Source organism: Oreochromis niloticus, unplaced genomic scaffold (genome assembly GCF_001858045.2).
Source record: "Oreochromis niloticus isolate F11D_XX unplaced genomic scaffold, O_niloticus_UMD_NMBU tig00000355_pilon, whole genome shotgun sequence".
Lineage (NCBI taxonomy): Eukaryota > Metazoa > Chordata > Actinopteri > Cichliformes > Cichlidae > Oreochromis > Oreochromis niloticus.
In genome coordinates this window covers 13,549-32,456 of record NW_020327135.1, presented here as the reverse complement: position 1 = coordinate 32,456, position 18,908 = coordinate 13,549, and the positions used below count along the sequence as shown (strand labels likewise).

The window sequence follows — 18,908 nt, the reverse complement described above, 5'->3', positions numbered from 1 at the left end:
GGTATATCATGTTTAGGTGGAAACTAGTGAGCTAACTTCTGTCAGTTAGACAGTAATTATGCCAAATAAAGGACAGTAATTTGAATTGATTACCCTCATGCTGTATAACAGTTCTGTAACATTCTGTTTGCACTTCCTTCAGTCTGGAAAAATCACACCCATCAGATTCACATTGATGTGATAGTTACATGTTTGCTCACTGGTTTTTCTCATGTCTGCAGGTACCATTGGTACTGTAAAATGTGGAAACGGCAGCCCCCACCCGGGAAGGCCGACCACCGCCGCCTCAGGTGGAACATCCGGGTATGTGTGGGATGAGGCATGAAGTTATTACACCGTCAGTTTCATTGTCCTGGGCAGCAATGTTTGTTGGAAGTACTTGTGTGTTTTTTTAATGTATTTTTTTCAGGACCAGTTGGCTCGTGGCCTGGTTCCTGTAAGTATTTCCCCGGGTTTTTTTAAATTTATATATATTTATAAAAAAGAAAGCTGACACTTGCAAGACTTTATCAAAGGTGTAAACATCACAGCAGATGTCTTTGTGTCAACTGGGGATAAAACACAAAAACATGAAGGAGACTTTCCTGCCCTGGGTTTTTTTTTTTTTAAACAGACAACCTTAAAAATATTCTGCAGTAGAACAAAAACTGGAGAAAACCATGAATCAACAAGCGAACATTACCTGATGCTGCTGAATTGAAGCAGAGCAAAGTACAGCTAAGCAGTATGCAATTTTGCATCATTTTAAAAAGTTTGCTCAGCATTGAACAGTAATAATGTCCGACAGTGCTGTAAACAACGTTAGACTGGTGGGTAATAAGCAAGAGAATAATGCAGAAAACAGATTTTTAGATGGGAAACTCTTCCTCAGAGAGAGAGAGCTCTGCATGAAGTGTGATTTTATCGTGATGGAAGAAAAACAGCCACAGTAAGAGGGAATAAATGACGATGTTTATGTGAAGCGAAATATTGGGGTCTACTTTATATTCCAGCTCTAAAGTCAATGTCGTCTTCACTCATGAAGATTTTTACTGTCCTGGGGACAGGAGAGAGGAGTCTCATCAGAGGAGCTATAATTTTATAGCTTGCAAAAGTAGAAACAAATAAGTGTTCATTTGAATTCTTGTCTTAGTGATTGAAAATGGTCTCACTTTCTGCCCTTCACTGTTTGTATCCAAGGCTAAAAAACTACCTTATCTAAATTAAAAGTGACTCTAAATATTACATATTTAGTTGTGTGTGTGCATGCACATATTTTATGTATACAGATTTCTTTTCAACTATTACTCATGATATAACAGTGTGCAGACAGGCCCTTTGAGGACATGAGGAGGAAACGGTGATAAAAGGTGTGTGAGGCTGCTACAGGCTGTGGATCCCTCACCAGCTGGAATAAAAAGAGCACAGCTAACAATAACACGTGTACCAGTTGTTCCTGTTCTGTGCTTTTTCCTTCACCCCGAGTACCAACAGGGCCATAAGGCGTGTCAGCCGCACAGGGCTTCAGATTCCCAGCAGTGAGTGAGGAAATAGGAGGAGGCTACAAAGCTCAGAGTAACTTGGGTTAGAGAACCTGGAGCTGGTGGAGTCATAGCTGCCTTTGTTCAACACCATCTTCTCATCTGGCTTGCAGGCCATAACAGCATCCACAGGCGAGGTTAATTCTACAGTGATCATTTCCACTGAGTTCAAGAAGGAGTGAAAGTATTCACTGGGGAACCCGCTCTGGAAGAGAGAAGTCACAGAACAGAAGAAGGGCTTAGAAAGATTGGAAATATACAAGATATTCAACCTGCACTTTAATGGAATCAGTTAAATAGGTAAGCATCAGGTGTTTGGGGTGCTTCACTCATACTTGACTGAATTTGAATTGCTTGGATCATGAAGGTCATAAGTCTGTGACTGGATCAGTGAGTCACTTTGTCTGTCTGGTTACACCTCCCACAGAGTTCACATCTACCTGCAATACTCTGTCTTTTTATGGTACATGTTGTGTTGCTCAACTTTTTGCACTGAGCTTATTTTTGCTTTTAGACTCCTTAAACTCTCTGTAGCTTCCTGCTACTTTACAGAGTTTTTTTTCAAATGAATATTTTTAGACATGAACATTAGAGCTTGATGCAGTCTACCTCTGTGGTTATACGGTGAGCCTTGTTCCCAGCAGGCAACAGGTTAACAGAAAATATTGTGAAGTGACTGTTGTTGTTAAATGGTGCTGCATTAATAAAACTGTACTGAACTGAAATAAAATCGTTGTATAATAAACTTCCCCATGAACTTCTCCAGCATCTGATTTTAACACTGTGATGAAGCACTCTACTCTTAACCCTAACCCAGCGCTCCAGCCCCTACCGGTCCATGAGTCACTTGAATTTTACAGTGTTTATTTATCAGAAAAAACAAGTTAAATTAAATAGCTGTCCAGTACCTGTGCAACAGATGGTAGTGATGGTTCAACAGAAACATCCTATACAACAAGCACCTGGTACTCCACTAATTCTTCCCTAAAGCTATCCAGGTCCAACCGCAGCTGCGGCAGACTTTTCCCTAGCTCAATAACTGCAAATGAAAATGAGCAAATTAAGCACAAGTGAGCTGGAGACATAATTGCTTTCTCTATTATTATAGTCTGTAACTTCTGAAGTTGATTATTAAACAACTACCACCATCAATTAAAAAAAAGAGGATGTACCTGAGTTTGGAGAAAATTGATGCCGTGACTCTGGATCCAACACGGTCAGGCTTTGGAGGATGATGTTGTCGAGGGGGAATGCGGTCATCATCTTTGCGGTCACAGCTACAAAGAAGTCTCTCACTGCCCTGTGACACATGATCAGATCAATGATTACAGGCATTGTATGATGGATTATCAGCCAGTTAGCTCTTAGGAGGTAACTTATTTGGACAACACAATAATTTTAATGCTTACTGGATCATCATTGGAACAGAAGAGGAAAGTTCATCCATGTTGTCCCCCCAGAGGCTTTGTGCAGCTACTCCAAGAAACTGTTCTTTGTCTGGCAACTGTAGGCTGGCATCCATGAACTTCATGTCCTTCAGTGGGACGTCAGCAATAAGGCTGGCAGGGAAAAATCTTCCCATGAATCTTCTCACCAGGCTGGTCATCTCCTTGTGTAGCCAATGGACCATCACTCCTTCAGCCTAGAAACACATGAAGGATTATCAGTTATGAAAAATTATGAGAACAGCATTATTTATTATCACAATTATTAAAGTTTATCTTTTGCTGGGCTGGCTGACCTGAAATAACCTTGAACTCTGCCAGTGGCTTCAGAACCTGGAAGAGGAAGAAGAACTTTGTCTTCTTGCTGGTTAAATGCTCTGCCAGCATCTTCACCTTGTCAGGCTTCTCCACATCCTCATACTGGCCTGCTGTGCATCCCACTGGTTGAGCACCCGGTTTATGCCAAAACAAGTCAGCAAGCTGGGCCACCTGGTTGCACAGTATTGGAGTATCTTCAGTCTCTGAGTCTGAACTGCACAAACTCTTTGAAGAGTTCAGCATGTTTGGCACTAAAGTTGAGAACGGTCAAATAAAAATAAATAAATAAAATACAATCAGGAAAGAAATTGTTAAATAATGAAAAGCCAGGAAGCTAAAAATGATATCCAATAACAGTCCAATTGTGGAACAGAGGCTCTTTTTTAACTTATGTGCAAGTGTAACATGTAGCATATCAATATGCTTACCTGACGTCAAAGAGCATAAATGCTGCTGAGGATGTGATCAACAGGCTGGCCTAGAGCCCTAATGCCACATCCTGTGGCCAGCTGGACCTCGTCACCCCCTTCTGAGTTTTCGGAGAGAAAACCCTGGCCAATATCACAAACTCCTTTAAATAAAATCATATTTATTTAGAGAGCAATTTTCACTGACGACAGCCACAAATTACTTTATAAGAGAAGTATAAATACAAAATACATACTTTATCTGAGTTTCTGTTTGTGCTTTCATCACACATCAGACCAAAGGGTTGGTTTAGGCACAGTCCAATTCTGGGCAATGGCACCTATCAAAGTGCACAGAAATGAAAACGCCGTTTTTCTACTAACTGTACTGCACTTGCTGCTTACTTGAAATAATAATAATAATAACAACACTAATTAGAATATTTAACGACTTAATCTTAAATACGGGAGGACTCTGTATTAAAAGGGATAGATGGCAACCCTAACTCTTAGAAAACAATATTTTATATACACTCACCTTTCACTATTTGAGCCTTTGTTCTGCCATTTGCCTACTGGCGAGCGATCTCCCAATCCGGGAACATATCCTTCAGGGACATGTAGCTTGTAGCTTGTAGCTAACAGCATAGCCATCTTTGTCTCGGCATAAACACCATCCTTGGGTCTACCTTCAGCAACATGCCCCAAAATACTGGGTCGTGATCCGTGCTGCACGCATATTTCCTTCTCTTGCTGGTCGTTGCCATTTCTCTTCTGCTTCGTCTTCCTTTGTTCTGATTCCCGCGCTTGACTTCGAGGTGTCACCGTTATTATTGTCCGCCCGCCAACGGAAGCTCAGTTAAGGATGGTTTAGCACTTTTGTTGTCCGGGTGAAATTAGGAGAAATTCTGGAGAATGGTGGCTTTCAGGAAGGGCACCGAAATTCGGGATTCTCTCGGAAAAATCGGGAGGGTTGGCATGTATGATGGCACCTATCAAAGTGCACAGAAATGAAAAAACACAGTTTTTCTACTAACTGCACTGCACTTGCTGCTTACTTGAAATAATAATAATATTAAGAACACCAATTAGAATATTTAACGATTTAATCTTAAAATACGGAAAGACTCTGTATTATAAGGTATGGATGGCAAGCCTAACTCTTAGAAAATAATATTTTATATTAACTCACCCTTCAGTATTCCAGTGCCATTGTTCTGCCATTTGCGTACTGGCGAGCGATCTCCGAATCCGGGAACATATCCTTCATGGACTTGTTGAAAACATCCGCAAACGTGAATGGGATGTTGCTTGTAGCTAACAGCATAGCCATCTTTTTCTCGGCATAAATACAACCCTTAGGTCCCTATTTGGCAACATGACCCAAAATACTGGGCGTGATCGGTGCTGCACGCATATTTCCTTCTCTTGCTGGTCGTTGCCATTTCTCTTCTGCTTCGTCTTACTTTGTTCCGATTCCCGCGCTTGACTTCAAGGTGTCACCGTTATTATTGTCCGCCCGGAAACGGAAGCCCAGTTAAGGATGGTATAGCATTTTTTGTTTTGTTTTTTAAAGTCTTTGCACAAATTTACAAACTCTCAATGGGAGATAACATTGGTGCAATTACAGCTGAACAAAAAACATAGGAAAAAACAAAACAACAAAAACAAAAAATAAACATTTACAATATAAATGGGCCATATTCTTATGACATTTTCTTTTCTGGCAACACTAACATACGTGAGGCTTACCTGGTACAAAAAAAATGAAACACATTCATTAATAGTGTTTCATTATTATTCATTATTAGTTTCAGGAATCTGATTTAACCGTAAAGAGGGTAGCTTTATTTGTTCTTTAGAGTAACATAAATGATTTTGTATCAAGCTCAACAGAAGTAAAGGGATCACATTACAAACTTTGTTATATACTCTAAGGGAACACTGAATGTTAAACTTGGCATTGAAAACACATATTTTGAGAAACTGCCCCTTCTCCTCAAGTAAATCTGTTATAAAGATGTTTTTTTTTCATGCCAATCTTTAATGAATGACTTCCTAGTAATTGTAATGGTCCTGTTATTCCACAAGGTGGAGCCATGGGGCGTGAGGTCATGGGCAAAAACCATCTTCCAATAAGATGAGACTTGTTTATGATATTCTGACAGTTTGACAGGCAACTTCCATATATCAAAATCACATTTCAGGAGAAAATCCAACCCTCCCACCTTTTTGAAAACATTTTTGGGGATATGGAGTCAGGTTTTGAGAGGAAGGCTTTTATCCAATTTATTTTAAATACTCCAGCCATTGATTGAAGTGATTGATTGGAGTTCATCTTTTTAATACTTTGCGGGGTAATGTATCATGAATAACCTGGATAAACCATCTTTGAGACACCCTCTGATTTTCATAATAAATTGCATCCAAAAATTGTAATATCTCTCATTAACCAATGATTTAGTGTTTTGGACATACCATCAGTTTTATCTTTTAGCTTTTTTTGACTTTTGATATCTTTTTTAAATAGATGCCTAAATATTTAACTTCACTTTTCACGGGAATTGTCCTCGTGCTTTTTCCAACAATCATAAAGTGAACATTTCTTTAGATTCAGGTACAAGTCTGAAGCTTTAGAAAAAACTGAAATTCCACTCAAAGCTTTATCAAGCATTGATTAATCCTTCAAAAATATTACTGTGTCATCAGCGAACTGACGTCTTTTCAGTTCAGTATCAAATATATTTATTCCTCACCACCAAGTGTGGTTCAATTTCTTACTCTTAAAACCCCCAAATTACTGTCCAAAATATACAGAATGCTTTCTAAAATAGATGAATCAATATCACTTCCTATTGCAAAATGGGAAGCGGATTTATCAGTTAACTTTGACCAAAACTTCTGGTCTCAGATTTGCTTAAAAACTTTTCATCTAATTAGATATCCCAGTCTTCAATTAATTCAATACAAAATACTACATAGAGTGCACTATACAGGTCATCGGATGTTCAAGATGGGCTTTACATCTACCAACAACTGCTCACACTGCCAAACCAATTCACCGGACAATTATATCCACGCACTTTGGTTCTGTCCACCAGTTCAGAAGTTTTGGCGTGAGATATGTGAAGACTTATCAAAGTGTCTGAAATGTAACATTCCAACTTCGCCTTTAGTGTGTTTGTTGGGCAGCTTAGATAATGTGACTCCGGAAAAGAATATAGCCCATATGGTTTTCACTGCCCTATGCATAGCCAAGAAAACAGTCCTCATGAACTGGAAAAATAAAAATAATCTTAATTCTAACCAATATAGAAATTATCTATTAGATCACATTAGTCTTGATACAGCCTCTGCCACCACATCAGATCAATTTCTCTGGGCTCCTTTGATCAGCTCCATCACCTAGTGGGGGTGGGGGGTCTTAGTTTGGTCCCACCTTCACTGTTGTGATTGGTGTGGGGGTAGGGACAGGCTTAGGGCATCGGGGGGTTCCCCGGGAGCATCTTCCTTGGGGGCTCAACCCGGGGTAGCAGTCATGGCCAATTGGGGGCTCTGTTGGCTCTTAGGTGACGGTTTCCTCGTGGCTGAGTGCAGCAGGGCTAGGGGAGGGTCTGTGCTGACGGACGTGGGTTACTGACCTGGTAGCCTGGCTGCCCCTGGGTGGGTCCGGGATGGGCGTGAGGTTCTGGGGCACTCCGTCTCTGGGCTGGGCCCTGGCCGGGCCTCAGGGGCTTGGGTCCTGGTTGGTGTGTTGCCGGGGTTGTGGGCGGGTGGGTGTGTGGGGGCCCAGTCCTGGCGCAGGGTGCCGCCTGTGCATCGAACCACCTGGGGGCTCTTCAACTGGTGGGGAGGTTGTCACATCCTGCAGGAGCCTTCCTCTCTTCAGGAACTCTCTCTGCAGGAGGGGGAGATACAGGAGAGGTGGAGGAAGATCTCAGCCTGGGCGTCTATTGTCTTGTGTAGTCTGGAAGATGAGTGGATGATGGGGTGGGTGCAGTTTTCTCTGTGGTGGGGTCAGGTGGACTGTCCCGGGCTCTGTGGGGCCGGGAGGCGCTGCTCCACTGGGCCCCGGTCTGGATGGGCCTGGGCCCCCCTTTCCCTGGCGGGTTGCAGAGTATGGGGGTGCCTACTGGGGTCAGCGGGGGAGCTGACCCCAGGGAGGGGTCACTTGCCCCTCCCTTCCTTCCCTCCCCATCTCCAGCTGCCTCCCTGTTCCCGCTCCACCACAATCACCCACACATGCAGGGCCTTGGGGTAGGGGTGTGTCACCAGGGTGCAGAGGAGACATCCCCCCCTCTGTCCCCTTCTGGCTGCCTCTGCCTCAATTTTATCCCACAACTTAGACATTCACATTACTCACACTCTCATTACACATACATATAGGATCTTGGGGGTGGGCACGCTACACGGATTCCAATCACCATCAGGGTGTACACCTCACCCCTGGCGTCGCTGCCCACCTCTCAATTTTAAATACACGTAGACATTGAGGGCTATCAGGAGGGGCTATACGCTTACCTGCTGCTCTGGCAGGTAGCTCCATGCCCTCCTGGGTTTTAAATGCACCTTAGAACACACATACATCAACACTACATATGAGCGGGTGGAGGGAGGTTTGGAGTCTTCCTACACCCCCGTTCTCTGCGGCCTGCTGGAGCGGGGGGGCTAGGAGGAGGAGTTGGCCGTCCGACTGGGGTCTGGAATGTGGGGCCTCCCTGCTGCTGCGGAGTCGGGGCGGTCTGCTTCTCCCCACCGCAGGGAAAAGGGTAACACCACCTGGGTCTGGGCGCAGTTTCCCCCTCCAGGGGCAAGGGTACCTAGACCCGGGGCTTAGAGTACGCTTGGGGAGTGTGATTGTGTGTACAGTGTCTCTCTATGTCTGTCTCCACATTGGGTGAGTGTTGAGAGCATGAGGGTGGGAATAGATGTTTGTATCTGTGTGTGCCTGTTTGTCTGTGTCTATATGTCAGGTTGGGTATCAGACCCCACCTCTCTGGGGACATCTCAGGCCCTCCAAGGTTTGGAGGCCCATCTCCCCCACCACTTCCCCTGCCGGTGGCAGACGCCCTCAGACATCGGTGCATTGGTGGTTCTTTGTGTCCGGGGGTGGGCGCCCGGGTACCCACCGGCTCACTCCTTGGCGACTGCTTATCGGGACATGGAGCCTGGGGCTCGCTCGGGCCACTTCGGGGATGGGGTGCCCTCGGCCTCTCGGCCCGGGGCTCGGTCACTCAGGCACAGCTGGCTGCCGGCGGAGCTCATGGGCACGTCACTGCAACCCCCCTGGCTTCTGCTCCGCGGCTGCTGAGTGACCCCTCATCTGGGACTCTGAGGCAACTGTGAGTTCACGCACTGAAAATCTATTTGTGGCCTAAGATGTTTAATCTGTCCAAAAAAGTTGAAAAGCAATTTCTCAGTCTTTGTTTTCTGTTTGTGAAATGTTGTGCTCATGTGCAAGACCCAGCAGAAACACTGAAAAGCACCACAATAAACCAACTCTGCCAACCACACAGTTGTTTCAGGTCACCATGAACAGCTCACATTGTAAATCACAAAGAGCAAGTATATTATACTGTAGATTACACTCACTGTGACAGGATGGCTTGAAGGAAGTAATTACACTCTGCTTCATTTGGTTACAGCTCAGATTAAGGGACAACACATGGACAGATGGAAAAAATGTCTGAAAATATTTACTATTAGAAAACATTTATTACAGAAGTTTCTGTTTGGCAAACTTCAAAGGGGGCTTAACAAAAGCTTGATTTTGTTACACGACAGATAACTAACTATTTGGGAGGGTGCAATGGCTGCCCCTAAGCTTTCAGTAGAATATTAGCTCTGATTTCTAATTAAACTACAAACTGAGATAGAGCATATATGATTTTATCTCAGGGGCTTGACAGTGATTTGATTTATTCACACACTCACAGTGTATTCAATTTCAAAGATCATGGAGTATTTCTTTAGGGCTGGTCTGGAGATGTCAACAGACTTTAGGTGACAGGAAGTGCTGCAAGAACTGAGAAACACAGTATTAATCTCTTTTTGGTGCACATGATGACAGATGTGATTCATGTATTGTGAGTATTATGTGTTGAGGATTTCTCTTTGTGACTGAGATCCTTACTGGTGGCAAGATTTATATTGAGCATGCATCATGCATGTAGTGTCATCAGATACGTATGTGCTGTTCCACAAACATGTGATTTTTTTTTATTGTAGTCAGTGTTTTATTTCTCCAAACAGTCACACAGAAAAAAGCCAGTTGGCTACAGATAAACGTAGAATAAACCGAGGACGGAACAACAGAAACAGAAGTGTTTCACATCCTGCCTCAGTTTGTCAAACTAAAAGCAGTGATGATGTAATCCACACTCCTACTGTGTATACTAAGTACCACTTAAACTTACTGTGTTTTAATTTACGTTCTTACCATTCATCCATTTTCTTCTACTTGTACAATTTAGCATTGCAGGGGTGAAAGCTAGAGTCAGCTTGCACAGGTCGAGGGGTAAGGTGCACCCTGAACGAGTCACCAATCTAGCAGAGGGCTCATTCAGGTATGGTTATCATCAGTGGAAATGATAATAATCACTCCTCCATCCCTATTAACCTGTGGGAGTCAGGGCAGAGGAGCACAGAGAGTGAGAGGGGAGAGACCTCTGCTGGAGAGGTGAGTCAAGGATTTCACAGGATGGAGTCATTTGTGATGCAGACAGTCTGATTAGAATTTAATGGAACTCAATATGGATATGAAATATGAAACATTTCAGTCATGGTACAACTTGAGCTCTTATTTAGGAGAGTCAAGATTAGAAAGTGGAGAGAGCAAAGAGATATATATATAAGTCAAATTAGCCTGACTCACATATTTTTGAGGGATCTATTTTAATATGACTTCAATTCAAGTCATTTAGTAATATTTTTCAGGGCTTTAAATTGCAACCATTTTAGTCACATGTGCCCAAAATGTAATCTGTGTAACTTCAAAATATTTGGAGCAACAAATTACTGTGGTGTGTGAGCAAAAGTCATGACATTAGCCTCTATGTTGTATCAGTTATCAATTCAGTATGTTTGAATGTATCTTGAAGGGTCAGGCAGAAGGAGAGGCTGAGGGAGAAAAAGGTCAGCAGGCAAGTTTAAGTCATAGAGAGCAAGGAGAGACAGAAGAGCTGCAGCAAATGGATCAAGAGGCAGAGGAAGATCAAGTTATTAGAGAGAGAGGAGAGTAAACAGGCCAAGAGAGGGAAAATGATGAAGCAGCTGCAGCAACTCATTCTACTACAGGGTTTGATTGGTGACAAAGACACAGGGCCCAGACAGCTGAAGCTGAAGAGCTATCCAGATGACTGTTTTGGTACACAGAAGCGAGCATTTCACCGCAGCTGGTTTGAAAAGCACAACTGGTTAGAATATTCAGTCAGTCAGTGGCTGTGTCCCAATTCAGGGTCTGCACGCTTGAAGTACGCATTTCAAGTGCGAGTACGTCACCGCCACGCAACGACGGCTGTCCCAATTCAAAGTGTACTTCAAATGCATACTCCAAATGCGCCGTCGCTTTCCTCAAATATCAAGCGTGGTCCGCTGCACGCTTCGTGGTCCCATATATCCCACAATCCATAGCGCGGCAGTGGGTGTGGATAATTTTGCCGCAAAATACGGCAGAAGGGAGCGGCCGAAGAGTGAACTGTCAAAAGTAAGTACTGAATATTATATCACTTATTTATGTGCGAATGTTTAAGAACATTAAAACATTACTGTTGGCCACATGTCGGCAAAGTTATGTGACATTAGTGATGTTTGCACTTTCAGCGTCAGCTTGGTTTTAAAGCCTCTACTTCTAAATATATATATAGTTGACCTTAATCTTACAGAGAATGTGATGATTTTATGGATAATTAAAGTCAGTCATATATCCACAAACACAACAAGCTGAAAGTCAGTGATGCTGCTCGGTTTGCAGTCCTGAATATCACGGCACAAGCAGGATTCACTGCACTGTTAATGTTAGCTATGTTATATTGCTGCCTCTGTTCGGTGGTGTCGAGCCAAACGGACTTTAACGTGTGTTTGAACGAGCTGACGGTTCACTCGTTAAGCTGAAAGAAAGATGCTTTAATCACAGGAGTCACACATGTGTCCACTGGACCATCTGGGAACTCTTCTTGTTTAGCACTCGTAATAACACAAACACTAAATCCTCCTTCTCTTGTGCTGTTTTGTAGCAGTGTGTACACCTGAGACTGTCACCTGTCTGTCTGTCCTGCACTCTCTCTCTGTTTCTTTCTCTCTGATTGTGGAATAAAAGTATGAACATGTATTTATAAGTTACACTTGTGTTTGAATCCTGCAGCTTATCACACATTTGATTTCCATGTGTGACAACTGCAAGTGTCCAGAGTGAGGACAGACTGATGGACCCACTGCTGCACATCATCTGTGAGGCTTTGCACCCCTGATGATCCACCAGGACAAACTCAGCAGTGTGTGAGGAAGAGGAGGAGGAAGAGCCAGCAGCAGCTGACAGATGGAGAGAATAGACAGACTGTTCCCTGTTTGTGAAGGACTGCTAGGAAAGTTTAACATAACTAATTGTCTGTCCTGAATCAGTCTTATTAGGTAATGTTCAAATAATGTTATCATCCCAGTGTTTTCAGTGTGGGAGAAAGTACTCAGGGCCTTCAAGTTACACACTATGAAAGGCAGCAACAAGTTTCATATTCAGAAACCTAAAGTATGTATCAGCAGCAGAATGGAGCTAAAAATAAATGTTTGTTTCAGTTCTATGAAGCTTTGAGTATTTTGGATCAGTAGCACTGCTGTGTTTGTTGCATCATATTGCTGTAATTGTTATATGCTTTATATATTCTGAGCTAAGTTGATCTATAGTGTTACATCATATTCTATAAGGATGTTATGTGTTTGTATACTTTCTGCCCAGTTTGACCCATTTAGCAGAAGTCAGCCTGTTTAAGGCTCTGATATCTATTCTGTATGACTTAAAGCAGTTATGACATGCTCTGATTTTCTCACCCAATAAAGGAATATTTCATATATCAGTCTACTCTTCATTCTATCAGAAACAGTTATCACAGCTCGTACATTTTCTTTTTACACATATATGTAAGCATTGAGCCAAATTTAGTAATGCCAACATATTAAAATAACAGTGTTTGTCTCTTATATATAATACATCTGTATATACACTGTCAGAGATACTTGTCTTTGAGTGAAGATTTAAGGTGATAGGAAATATAAATAACTGCTACTTGCATCTTTGACCCAGAGTTCAAGCTCATATATATATATATATATCTACAGGGAGTGCAGAATTATTAGGCAAGTTGTATTTTTGAGGAATAATTTTATTATTGAACAACAACCATGTTCTCAATGAACCCAAAAAACTCATTAATATCAAAGCTGAATGTTTTTGGAAGTAGTTTTTAGTTTGTTTTTAGTTTTAGCTATTTTAGGGGGATATCTGTGTGTGCAGGTGACTATTACTGTGCATAATTATTAGGCAACTTAACACAAAACAAATATATACCCATTTCAATTATTTATTTTTACCAGTGAAACCAATATAACATCTCCACATTCACAAATATACATTTCTGACATTCAAAAACAAAACAAAAACAAATCAGCGACCAATATAGCCACCTTTCTTTGCAAGGACACTCAAAAGCCTGCCATCCATGGATTCTGTCAGTGTTTTCATCTGTTCACCATCAACATTGCGTGCAGCAGCAACCACAGCCTCCCAGACACTGTTCAGAGAGGTGTACTGTTTTCCCTCCTTGTAAATCTCACATTTGATGATGGACCACAGGTTCTCAATGGGGTTCAGATCAGGTGAACAAGGAGGCCATGTCATTAGTTTTTCTTCTTTTATACCCTTTCTTGCCAGCCACGCTGTGGAGTACTTGGACGCGTGTGATGGAGCATTGTCCTGCATGAAAATCATGTTTTTCTTGAAGGATGCAGACTTCTTCCTGTACCACTGCTTGAAGAAGGTGTCTTCCAGAAACTGGCAGTAGGACTGGGAGTTGAGCTTGATTCCATCCTCAACCCGAAAAGGCCCCACAAGCTCATCTTTGATGATACCAGCCCAAACCAGTACTCCACCTCCACCTTGCTGGCGTCCGAGTCGGACTGGAGCTCTCTGCCCTTTACCAATCCAGCCACGGGCCCATCCATCTGGCCCATCAAGACTCACTCTCATTTCATCAGTCCATAAAACCTTAGAAAAATCAGTCTTGAGATATTTCTTGGCCCAGTCTTGACGTTTCAGCTTGTGTGTCTTGTTCAGTGGTGGTCGTCTTTCAGCCTTTCTTACCTTGGCCATGTCTCTGAGTATTGCACACCTTGTGCTTTTGGGCACTCCAGTGATGTTGCAGCTCTGAAATATGGCCAAACTGGTGGCAAGTGGCATCTTGGCAGCTGCACGCTTGACTTTTCTCAGTTCATGGGCAGTTATTTTGCGCCTTGGTTTTTCCACACGCTTCTTGCGACCCTGTTGACTATTTTGAATGAAACGCTTGATTGTTCGATGATCACGCTTCAGAAACTTTGCAATTTTAAGACTGCTGCAGCCCTCTGCAAGACATCTCACTATTTTTGACTTTTCTGAGCCTGTCAAGTCCTTCTTTTGACCCATTTTGCCAAAGGAAAGGAAGTTGCCTAATAATTATGCACACCTGATATAGGGTGTTGATGTCATTAGACCACACCCCTTCTCATTACAGTGATGCACATCACCTAATATGCTTAATTGGTAGCAGGCTTTCGAGCCTATACAGCTTGGAGTAAGACAACATGCATGAAGAGGATGATGTGGACAAAATACTCATTTGCCTAATAATTCTGCACTCCCTGTATATATATATGATAATCTTACAATACATATAATATTGTCCATATTATATTAACATTACCACAGTGAGATGACTTTAGTCTCATGAACAACATTAGCTAATTATTATTTACTAACTAATCTTGAAATGACTGTTCAGTACAGAAATGAAGCCCAACAATCATGTTTTACAGTCCCGTGGTCTCAACTAATCAAAGTGATGTCATGACAAAAATGAATGACCAACAAAACATTTTTTCTCCATACGGTGCGTACTATAAGTACGAGAAGTGCGGAAGTGAGAGGTTTGTGAAATGGGACGGTCTAGCCTTCGTCGTGCTGCTCAGGTAGCCTAGCAACCATGATACTAACCGCGAGAAACGTTTCATACAGCATTGTTTGACAAAAATGAAGGAGAAAAAATGTTTTGTTGGTCATTCATTTTTGTCATGACACAACTTTGATTAGTTGAGTATCTGAGGCTGAGACCACGGGACTGTAAAACATGATAGTTGGGCTTCATTTCTGTACTGAACAGTCAGTTTAAGATTAGTTAGTAAATAACAATTAGCTAATGTTGTTCATGAGATTAAAATCATCTCACTGTGGTAATGTTAATATAATATGGCCAATATTATAGTATTGTCAGATTATTGTGCTATACATATATATACACACATGGTACTGTTAAGGGTTCAGATATTGAGGAGGAATCCAAAATAATAACCACTGATCTGGCCTGGTGCAGTTAGACGAAGATTTTAATGTACACACATGTGGAGTCCAACACTGTGCAGATTCGGTGTTGAACTGTCTTACAATAGTCAGAACAAAGACTTTATAGGGTTTCTGTTGCCAGGCAGATCCAGTGCAGCATACGTCAATCCAACACCACAAACGTTCAGTTAACTTTGAACACAGTTTAAAAGAACATTGTCTTCGGCTCGACCCCAGGTGCTTCCTGTCACCATCCTGCCCAGGCTTATCTTCTGGAACATCAGGCCCACGTTCTGCACAAACTGTCACTCATGCAGGCACAATTTTGCAGTTGCAAGCAAACCATGATTAAACTCTTCCCTATATAAATGAGTCTAATACTGTGTGTGTGTGGGTGTGTGTGTGCTGTCCTTTATTTCACCCTTCACTTCATCAGCTAAACCTTGTAACCTTTCCACCAGACAGAAGGCCAGCACGTACACAACTGAAACTATGTGTGTGTATGTGTGTATGTCTGTACATGTGTGATCGTTATCAGTGATATTCGTCACTGATTGAAGAAAATAAGAACAACCCCAGGTTTCTCTTCAGCACTGTAGCCAGGCTGACAAAAAGTCAGAGCTCTACTGAGCCAACCATCCCTTTAACGTTAACTAGTAATGACTTCATGAACTTCTTCACAAATAAAATTTTTATCATTAGAGAAAAAATTACCAATAATCATCCCACAGATGTAATATTATCTACAGCTACTCTTAGTACCATCGATGTTAAGTTAGACTCTTTTTCTCCAATTGATCTTTCTGAGTTAACTTCAATAATTACTTCCTCCAAACCATCAACGTGTCTTTTAGACCCCATTCCTACAAAACTGCTCAAAGAAGTCCTGCCATTAATTAATTCTTCGATCTTAAATATGATCAACCTATCTCTAATAATCGGCTATGTACCACAGGCCTTCAAGCTGGCTGTAGTTAAACCTTTACTTAAAAAGCCATCTCTAGACCCAGCTGTCTTAGCTAATTATAGGCCAATCTCCAACCTTCCTTTCATATCAAAAATCCTTGAAAGAGTAGTTGACAAACAGCTAACAGATCATCTGCAGAGGAATGGCTTATTTGAAGCGTTTCAGTCAGGTTTCAGAGCTCATCACAGCACAGAAACAGCTTTAGTGAAGGTTACAAATGATCTTCTTATGGCCTCTGACAGTGGACTCATCTCTGTGCTTGTCCTGCTAGACCTCAGTGCTGCGTTCGATACTGTTGACCATAATATCCTATTAGAGCGATTAGAACATGCTGTAGGTATTACAGGTACTGCACTGCAGTGGTTTGTATCATATCTATCTAATAGACTCCAGTTTGTACATGTAAATGGAGAGTCCTCTTCAGACACTAAGGTCAATTATGGTGTTCCACAGGGTTCAGTGCTAGGACCAATTCTATTTACATTATACATGCTTCCCCTAGGCAACATCATTAGAAGACATAGCATAAATTTTCACTGCTATGCAGATGACACGCAGCTCTATCTATCCATGAAGCCAGGTAACACACACCAATTAGTTAAACTGCAGGAATGTCTTAAAGACATAAAGACCTGGATGGCCGCTAACTTTCTGCTTCTTAATTCAGATAAAACTGAGGTTATTGTACTCGGCCCTGAAAATCTTAGAAATATGGTATCTAAGCAGATTCTTACTCTGGATGGCATTACCTTGGCCTCCAGTAACACTGTGAGAAACCTTGGAGTCATTTTTGACCAGGACATGTCCTTCAATGCACATATTAAACAAATATGTAAGACTGCTTTCTTCCATTTGCGCAACATCTCTAAAATTAGAAATATCCTGTCTCAGAGTGATGCTGAAAAACTAGTTCATGCATTTATTACTTCCAGGCTGGACTACTGTAATTCACTATTATCAGGAAGTCCTAAAAACTCGCTGAGAAGCCTTCAGCTAATCCAAAATGCTGCAGCAAGAGTCCTGACAGGGACTAGAAAGAGAGAGCATATTTCTCCTGTTTTGGCTTCCCTTCATTGGCTTCCTGTTAAATCCAGAATTGATTTCAAAATCCTGCTCCTCACATACAAGGTCTTAAATAATCAGGCCCCATCTTATCTTAATGACCTTGTAGTACCATATCACCCTATTAGAGCACTTCGCTCTTGCACTGCAGGCCTACTTGTTGTTCCTAGAGTATTTAAAAGTAGAATGGGAGGCAGAGCCTTCAGTTTTCAGGCCCCTCTTCTGTGGAACCAACTTCCAGTTTGGATTCGGGAGACAGACACTATCTCTACTTTCAAGATTAGGCTTAAAACTTTCCTTTTTGCTAAAGCATATAGTTAGGGCTGGACCAGGTGACCCTGAATCCTCCCTTAGTTATGCTGCAATAGACGTAGGCTGCCGGGGATTCCCATGATGCATTGAGTTTTTCCCTTCCAGTCACCTTTCTCACTCACTATGTGCTAATAGACCTCTCTGCATCGAATCATATCTGTTATTAATCTCTGTCTCTCTTCCACAGCATGTCTTTCATCCTGTTTTCCTTCTTTCACCCCAACCGGTCGCAGCAGATGGCCGCCCCTCCCTGAGCCTGGTTCTGCCGGAGGTTTCTTCCTGTTAAAAGGGAGTTTTTCCTTCCCACTGTCGCCAAAGTGCTTGCTCATAGGGGGTCATATGATTGTTGGGTTTTTCTCTGTATTTATTATTGTGCTATCTACTGTACAATATAAAGCGCCTTGAGGCGACTTTTGTTGTGATTTGGCGCTATATAAATAAAATTGAATTGAATTGAATTGAATTGATCCTCACGCTGCACCTTAATTGACCTCAGCTTAAGCAACCAGGCTAAGGCCATCCTGTGTGTGCCGATCTTGACTTATATGTAAAATGTATAAAACAAATGTTTCAATCTAATACAACTACTTAAAGCTTAATCAAAGCTTAATCAAAGATAAATGCCTAATAAAATAACCTGCTCAAAATACTTGCACTCAGACTCGGCTTTCAGTTTCACTTCTGCAAGCCTTGCAGAAGTGTTTCCTGTCTCATTTTGGCACAGAGTATATTTCCTGTCCCTGCAGCTCCGTCTCTCACCCGCTGAAGACTTCAGTGAAAAAATATAAAAACATTCAAAAGCCTTTAAAATTATAGATTCAACTCAACAGTTTAAAGTGGTTCTTACTGGACCTGTAATAAAGACTAATATAATACCAATATATTTGAACATCTGAATGCATCTGAATGCAACATCACTATTAATAATGAAATGGTAATGATGATTATAAAAATAGCAGCAAATAATAGCAGTAAAATATTTCTACTCTTCACAGTATATATATATATATATATATATATATATATATATATATATATATATATATATATATATATATATATATATATATATATACATATGTAGAAGGTATATATAGATGGTATATATATATATAGAAGTAGAGGCTTTAAAACCAAGTTAATGCTGAAAGTACATTAACTTGGTTTGCGCCGTTGATGGAGTATGCATTTGAAGTACACTTTGAATTGGGACAGCCGTCGTCGCGTGGCGCTGACGTAATTGCACTTAAAATGCGTACTTCAAGCGTGCAGTCTGTTGTGGAAGTTTTCCAT

General features: G+C 41.7%; 1 long non-coding RNA gene across 2 annotated transcripts; it reads right to left on the bottom strand.

Moving 5' to 3' along the window:
- Window positions 1-590: 590 nt before the first annotated feature.
- On the bottom strand, window positions 591-5,180 carry LOC109200605 (uncharacterized). Of its 2 annotated transcripts, none has more exons than XR_002060761.2 (8): window positions 4,883-5,180; window positions 4,229-4,682; window positions 3,948-4,031; window positions 3,712-3,854; window positions 3,262-3,534; window positions 2,930-3,162; window positions 2,693-2,820; window positions 591-1,725 (listed from the first exon to the last, which is right to left on the bottom strand). It is a non-coding gene; the product is annotated as an uncharacterized LOC109200605 (long non-coding RNA). The 2 variants fall into 2 exon arrangements; XR_002060764.2 differs by having other exon boundaries at window positions 3,262-3,454.
- Window positions 5,181-18,908: the final 13,728 nt, after the last annotated feature.